This window comes from Gymnoscopelus microlampas (genome assembly GCF_963454915.1).
Source record: "Gymnoscopelus microlampas genome assembly, chromosome: 15".
Lineage (NCBI taxonomy): Eukaryota > Metazoa > Chordata > Actinopteri > Myctophiformes > Myctophidae > Gymnoscopelus > Gymnoscopelus microlampas.
The window spans coordinates 51040631-51047537 of record NC_139952.1 but is presented as its reverse complement, the minus strand read 5'-3'; the positions used below and the strand labels follow the sequence as shown (position 1 = coordinate 51047537).

At 40.8% G+C, this 6907-nt stretch overlaps 1 long non-coding RNA gene across 1 annotated transcript; it reads right to left on the bottom strand.

The window, feature by feature from the left end:
• Positions 1 to 5230: 5230 nt before the first annotated feature.
• Positions 5231 to 6539, bottom strand: LOC311061930. Its single transcript, XR_014602435.1, has 3 exons — positions 6433 to 6539; positions 5540 to 5637; positions 5231 to 5290 (listed from the first exon to the last, which is right to left on the bottom strand). It is a non-coding gene; the product is annotated as an uncharacterized lncRNA (long non-coding RNA).
• Positions 6540 to 6907: the final 368 nt, after the last annotated feature.

Sequence of the window (6907 nt, the reverse complement as noted above, 5' to 3'; positions counted from 1 at the left end):
GTGGCTGGAGGCTTGGGTCTGTTAATAGATCTATAGATCATCTGTACCTGTAATGCACTGTGGCTGGAGGCTTGGGTCTGTGGAGCTCGTCACAGAGCCACCCCCCTGATAATATCACAGAGACAGTTTGTTTATTTTTGGACCACAATTCTTATATGAGACGATTCTAAGATGACCCAATGTTATTCTCCATAGAGAAATTACTTTAGGACCCAGGGGATGAACGAGTGACGTCAGGACTTCTGTACTCTATAGTTTGGGAGTAGCAACACAACCTGATGTTGCAGCATATTGTTGTCAACTACCACAGGATGTCTGACACAACATCTGCATTGTAAGTCCTACTAATATGTCAAATAGTATTCATTGAGTTCTGTGTCCCCGTCTCTCTAAACGTTAGTGTAGTGAAAGAGTAGGGTATCATACCAGTACTTGTACTTGCTCGCTGTGGGGCCTGGAGCTGTGGTAATGGGCAGCACCAAATCCTGACATCCCAGCTGAAACACACAGTAGGAAATGCACAAGGCACTGAAGTTATTAGCATATGACACTATTGTAACCGCCCATGTAAGGAAATGTTTGATTTCAGGGACGTGCTGGGCCCCTAATTTAGCATGGGAATCAAAGATAGAGAGGCCTGCAAGGTGTGCGGCCGGATTTCTTACTTAATTTTGGCCGTTTTTTACTTAATTTCGGCCGTTTTTTTTAAACGGCTGGCCTGGTCGGCCTGGAATGGAGCGGCCTTTCTGGAATTGGCCCACATTTCCCAGTGGCCAACACGCCCATGTTTGATTTATTTTCATCTGATCCCTAGATTAATGCATTGCTCTGACCCAGGGATAAAATAAAGGGATTAAAGCTAAATGCACCGTCCTAATTTACACTTTCACCAAAAACGTCATAAAGATAATGTGATAAAACACACATGACACAACACAGATGTTTAAACACATATATACAGAATATTATGTTATGTGACTGCTGACTGCTTGATAACTCACCATTATGAACTTGCTCAGGTGGTGATTACAGGTAGTTGCCATAGTAAGCAGATCTTGACGCCTTGAGAGTGAGAGCGGGTTGACACACACACACACACACACACACACACACACACACACACACACACACACACACACACACACACACACACACACACACACACACACACACACACACACACACACACACACACACACACACACACACACACACTTTATTATTGTATTATTGTATTACATGTTTTTCATTTTCCAAACAAATTATAAAAAAAAAATGAAAAAAGTAATTGAAAAAACACGGTCTCCTCACGTATTAGGAGGACAATATCAGTCACCAGAACCCAGGACGGGTGTTTCTGATGAATCTAACATGGTTAAAATGGAGTTTGAAAGTTACAATGGGTTTGTATAGGAAAGGGGCGTGTCTGATAAAATGAATATCAAATATCTAAATACTGAAGCAAGCAACTTAAAAACTGTCCGGGGTGCTCCCAAAAGCTTGTACTGTATGCACAAGAAAAACACAATAGAGTGTGGCGGGGTACCCTAAGCTGAAAGACAAGATTACAAAAATAAGAGTGAGGAAGAGAGAGAGAGAGAGTGTGTGTATGTCCCATACAACTTCCTGTTATATTAATAATAAAATCACCCTCACTCTGTACAGTAACACAAGCTACAGTCAGCAGCCAGTTAGCTAATAGACTGGACAGGAAAGAGGAGCAAACGGCTAGCCTGGCTCTATCCATGTAATAACATTTGCATCCGAGCACCTCTAAAGCTCACCAATTAGGTTGTCTTTTTTTGGGTTTATTTCTTATAGCTTGTACTTTCACCATCACCTGATTCCAACCTAACCTTTTCTGTTAGATTAAGTTTTGTCATTTCATGCTTTATTCTTCAACAGGGGATTACAGTGAGACATGAAACAAGGGCAGAGAGGAGACATGCAATACATTATAGGAGTTGGATTCAAACTCGGTACTATATGGCTCACAAAGAGCATAATTATGTTCTGAATCACCATCAGTCACACCTCACTCCCTAAACTTAAGCTATTAAGTAGTTTACAGGGGAGGAAACTCACCAAACATGCAGTCTTGTATTGCTGTTTCCTTGAATGGCTTCTTGCTGCTGCAACGCTTGTCTTTCTTTCCAGCCCAGTTGTAGTGACAGGCCAAGGCGTTAGTCAGAGCAGTTTCCAGCATCCGTCTGATCAGGTTCTCTGAATTGGTGCCTCCTACCAGAGCCAGGCCAGCAATCTAAATCAGACGAGAGAAACAAAAACGGCCACTGCTTTAACTGTTGTATTGAGCTACGTTCTGTGGGACATACGTTACAAACAGCATAACAGCAACTCTTATTTCATACACAGAGACCAACTTTGTCTTTACACACTTGATACACTGATTTTCCAGCCCATGGTATTCAGTCAAGTTCATGCCAGTCGTTACGTTTAACCACTTTAACCCTGATGTCACAATGTTGGTCATGTCAATATAAATGTAAAAAATATATTTGAACAATTTCAAAACTTTTCCATAAATAGCAGATCTACAAGCTCACTACATGCACCGTGACATGTTTAGCACTTGTAGACTAGAATTATATGTGGTTGAGTAGCTAAAGGGCAATAACTAACCACATTATTTTCCCTGAGGAAATGTGAGCAAGACCGCACTGATATTATCCACATTTCAAAAATGAATGCAGTTCAGTCTGTCAAATAAATGACCATCTTTTGACGGACTGATTCATTCTTCAGCAATGAAGAATGAATAATAATAATAATAATGAAGAATTCATTCTTCAGCACTTCAATGCCTCATTGAAGTGGTCTTCATTGGTTCATTGGTTCATCTCTGGACAGGTCCTTTACCACCACAAGTACTTCAGAGAGCATTGAAGTCATCTTCTGTATGGCAATGTCTTAAGAAAAATGACATTGAAAAGTGTTAAGTGAGAATTGAAGATAACCTGCAAATGACTCATGAGGAATTACACTAAGTCTAATAGACTTGCCTTTCAAAAGCAGCCTGGTGTCATCACCGTGCATCTGTGTGGTTCCATCTGTAAAACACAAACATTCATGAGACTTAATCACTGCACACATTTTGAAAGGTTATTAGGCGTGTGTGTGTGTGTGTGTGTGTGTGTGTGTGTGTGTGTGCGTGCGTGCGTGCGTGCGTGCGTGCGTGCGTGCGTGTGTGTGAATATATTCTGATAGTCATTGTGATCAAGTGTTTATTCAGTAACAGGGTCTCCCCTTCCCTACAGCTCTTTAGTAAACAGAAAAGGCAGTTTCAGTATCCTATCAGGAGAGAGAACTCATACAGATGAATTGAATACACAGGACCACAATGGAAACAAGCCCTCAGGGCTTTTTGTTACCCTTGGCTTTTAGCATTATTGTATAACTGTGCCCCTGTACTTTGTTCAAACTGTTGATAAAGTATTCAATCAAAGAGGGCAGATGAACAAAGAAGAGAGCAATCGTCTTGTTCTCTTACCATTGCAACCATGATCAGGCACTGACTGCATGGGGTCAAACTGGGGGCACTAAAGAAGTCTAGAGATGCTGTAACATTTACACATAAAAACACGACTAATGCGATTTGATTTATCTACAAAGATGTTACTTTAAATTTTCGTAGTACATTGGGTTCATTAGAGAGGAATACAATGGCATACCATTTTGTGCACGTTGTGGGGGTCCAAGGGGGGTGTACTGCACCGAGCCGCATCCCATTCCCCATATCCCTGTAGAAACAAAATCATTAGTTATATTTCACTATAGAGCACCGAAGTCTGACGTTATTTACACATCCTACCTGGGTCTCGTTTATTTCCCCCCATTCTGAATCCCCATAGACGTATTTAATATTGAGTCAAATAAGAACTGTGTTCCAAAAATAAACAAATGATCCCGGCGGTTTTACTCTGAAGCATCAACTGACGGTGAGAAAACACTAATGTTACTTCCACCAAATTAGTTACATTTTCACCAGAAACAGACTGTATCAAATATGAGTGACTGACTATCATAAACGATACAGAACCTCCTCCCTGACAATATCGCCGGGACAGTTTGTTTATTTTTGAACCACAATTCTTATATGAGACGATTCTAAGATGACCCAAAGTTATTCTCCATAGAGAAATTACTTTAGGACCCAGGGGATGAACGAGTGACGTCAGGACTTCTGTATTCTATAGTTTGGGAGTAGCAACACAACCTGATGTTGCAGCATATTGTTGTCAACTACCACAGGATGTCTGAACACAACATCTGCATTGTAAGTCCTACTAATATGTCAAATAGTATTCATTGAGTTCTGTGTCCCCGTCTCTCTAAACGTTAGTATAGTGAAAGAGTAGGGTATCATACCAGTACTTGTACTTGCTCGCTGTGGGGCCTGGAGCTGTGGTAATGGGCAGCACCAAATCCTGACATCCCAGCTGAAACACACAGTAGGAAATGCACAAGGCAGTGAAGTTATTAGCATATGACACTATTGTAACCGCCCATGTAAGGAAATGTTTGATTTCCTTTCAGCTGATCCCTAGATGTAATGCATTGCTCTGACCCAGGGATAAAATAAAGGGATTAAAGCTAAATGCACCGTCCTAATTTACACTTTCATCAAACACGTCATAAAGATAAAGTGATAAAACACACATGACACAACACAGATGTTTAAACATATATATATACAGAATATTATGTTATGTGACTGCTGACTGCTTGATAACTCACCATTATGAACTTGCTCAGGTGGTGATTACAGGTAGTTGCCATAGGTGCCAGTAAGCAGATCTACAAAGGGTCAATGGAAAACAAGTTGTGACAAAATGTATACAGAGTGCTCCATCTAAAAGCATGGTGTTCTACTACACATAATTATTATTGTGACATAACATTGAGGGTGGAGTTTTGTAGTGAGCTGGTGTTGATCTTGGTGTTATATCTGAAATGCAACACATTTTAATTTACATAACATGTCTTCTGTTGCATGCATGATGCCAGCTCGCTCCTCACAAGAACAAACACACATGATAATATGGGTTCAACTTACTGTTGTTTGGATCAGGAGACAGCAAATTGTTTAAATAGCCCAAGCTGCCATTCAATGAATCTAAAAAGGTAAACCAGCCAGTGTGAGAATTGAAGATACTGCACATTGTGTTTAAACAGTTATCCAGTTGATGTTTTAGCATCGATAGCAACATACCATTCATTTCCTGGTCTGGGGGCCGCACAGCTCGAGGCTTGCTGGATTTTGGTGTCTCTCCTACAACATAATTTAGTTGGCATAATGTCACTCACAATGTATTTATTTTGGGCTAAAACTATATAGGCTAACTGCAAGCAACCAATGCACAAGCCCAGTGTTGTAATGAAAATGGTCAGTTTTTTTGTTGGTACAAAGTCAGACAGGTGTAATTAGTTTTTAACTGTGTCACAGTGATCACAGGGCTTTATATTGTCCAGAGTTCCAAGAGTGTCAATATAAAATAAATGCATTGAATTGTGTCAATACCTGGGAAAGCCACTTCAGGTGGTTTGGCAAACCGTCTTCTTTTAACATCGCCACTCGATTGGTCATCAGAGTCTGAGTGCTCATACTGGGGATTTGGCCTAAAGAATACAATATACACAATGTAGTCATACTATGTTAACTAACCACGTCTACAGTCTGAATACATAGGACCACAATGGAAACAAGCCATCAGGCCTTTGTGTTGTACTTTTAGCATTACTTGTATAATTGTACCGCTGTACTAGATGCAAATTGTTATTAAAGTATTCAATAAATGATACCTTGAACAATACCTACACATCACCAATGCTGCTCCAACACCCTAGTGCAGGGGTCTTCAACGTTTTCAGGCCAAGGAGGACCCCTTGGCTGAGAGCGAGATAAAGTAGGGACCCCCATTATATATTGTATAGAATATTTATTTTTTCATAGGCAGCTTCATAGACTTGTTTCACAGCACTATCATGTTGGATTCATGTTAATGTGTATTTCTAGACATTCAACCATGTACCGAAACAATACTTAGTAAACCTGACCTTTCACTCTGTACTTAGTCTGCTCTTTTTTCCCCCCTACAACAAACCACTTTGCCAAAAATATTTTTGGCTAAAGTTCTCCCCTAGGGGTCCCGGACCCCCTGTTGAAGACTCCTGCCCTAGTGTGAGCTGATCTGTGATTGGTCTAGCACGAGGCAAGCCGTTACTATGAGCCAATGTCAGCTGAGCTGTGTGGTTAGCTGAATCCATGTGGTAGCATAAGCTGAGCTGTGATTGGTGTGATGGCATGGTGATAGAAAGAAGGAGAGAGGTACAGACTAACCCTAGACAGCAGGCCCTGTCAGGGCCACGCTGAGGGGAGAGAGAAAAGACAAAGAAAAGAGTGATCACTATTACCTGGATCTTCTTTTCTGCCGTAGTTCTCCTTCGTCCTCAGGTTCTATGTGGGAGGTTGGACACATTGTTGAGGTGTACTTGGTCTCTGGTCGCTTAGCTTCATCAAAAGGTCTCTGGAAAGAGCACAGGGAAAATGACCATTAACATGACTGCAGTCCAGTGTTGAAGCAACACATATAGAATACTTGGTTTAGTTACAAATGTAATTGTTCTGTAAATTAACCGTGACATCCCTGTTCTGGTCATGTAGGAGAACATGCTTGAAAATAAGCAAACGTTCTGCAAAAATAGCTGATCTACAAGCTCCTAATGTGTCACATTGTGAGCTTCCTAGATGTATATATACTGTATGTGTTGCACAGATTGACTTTACGTCTTTTAGCCCAATAAGATGACATTATCTTAAGAGTGATGAGGTGCTGTAGTCACTGTACATAAACTGTACCTAATTACTTGTCTGTAATGGACTGAGTCT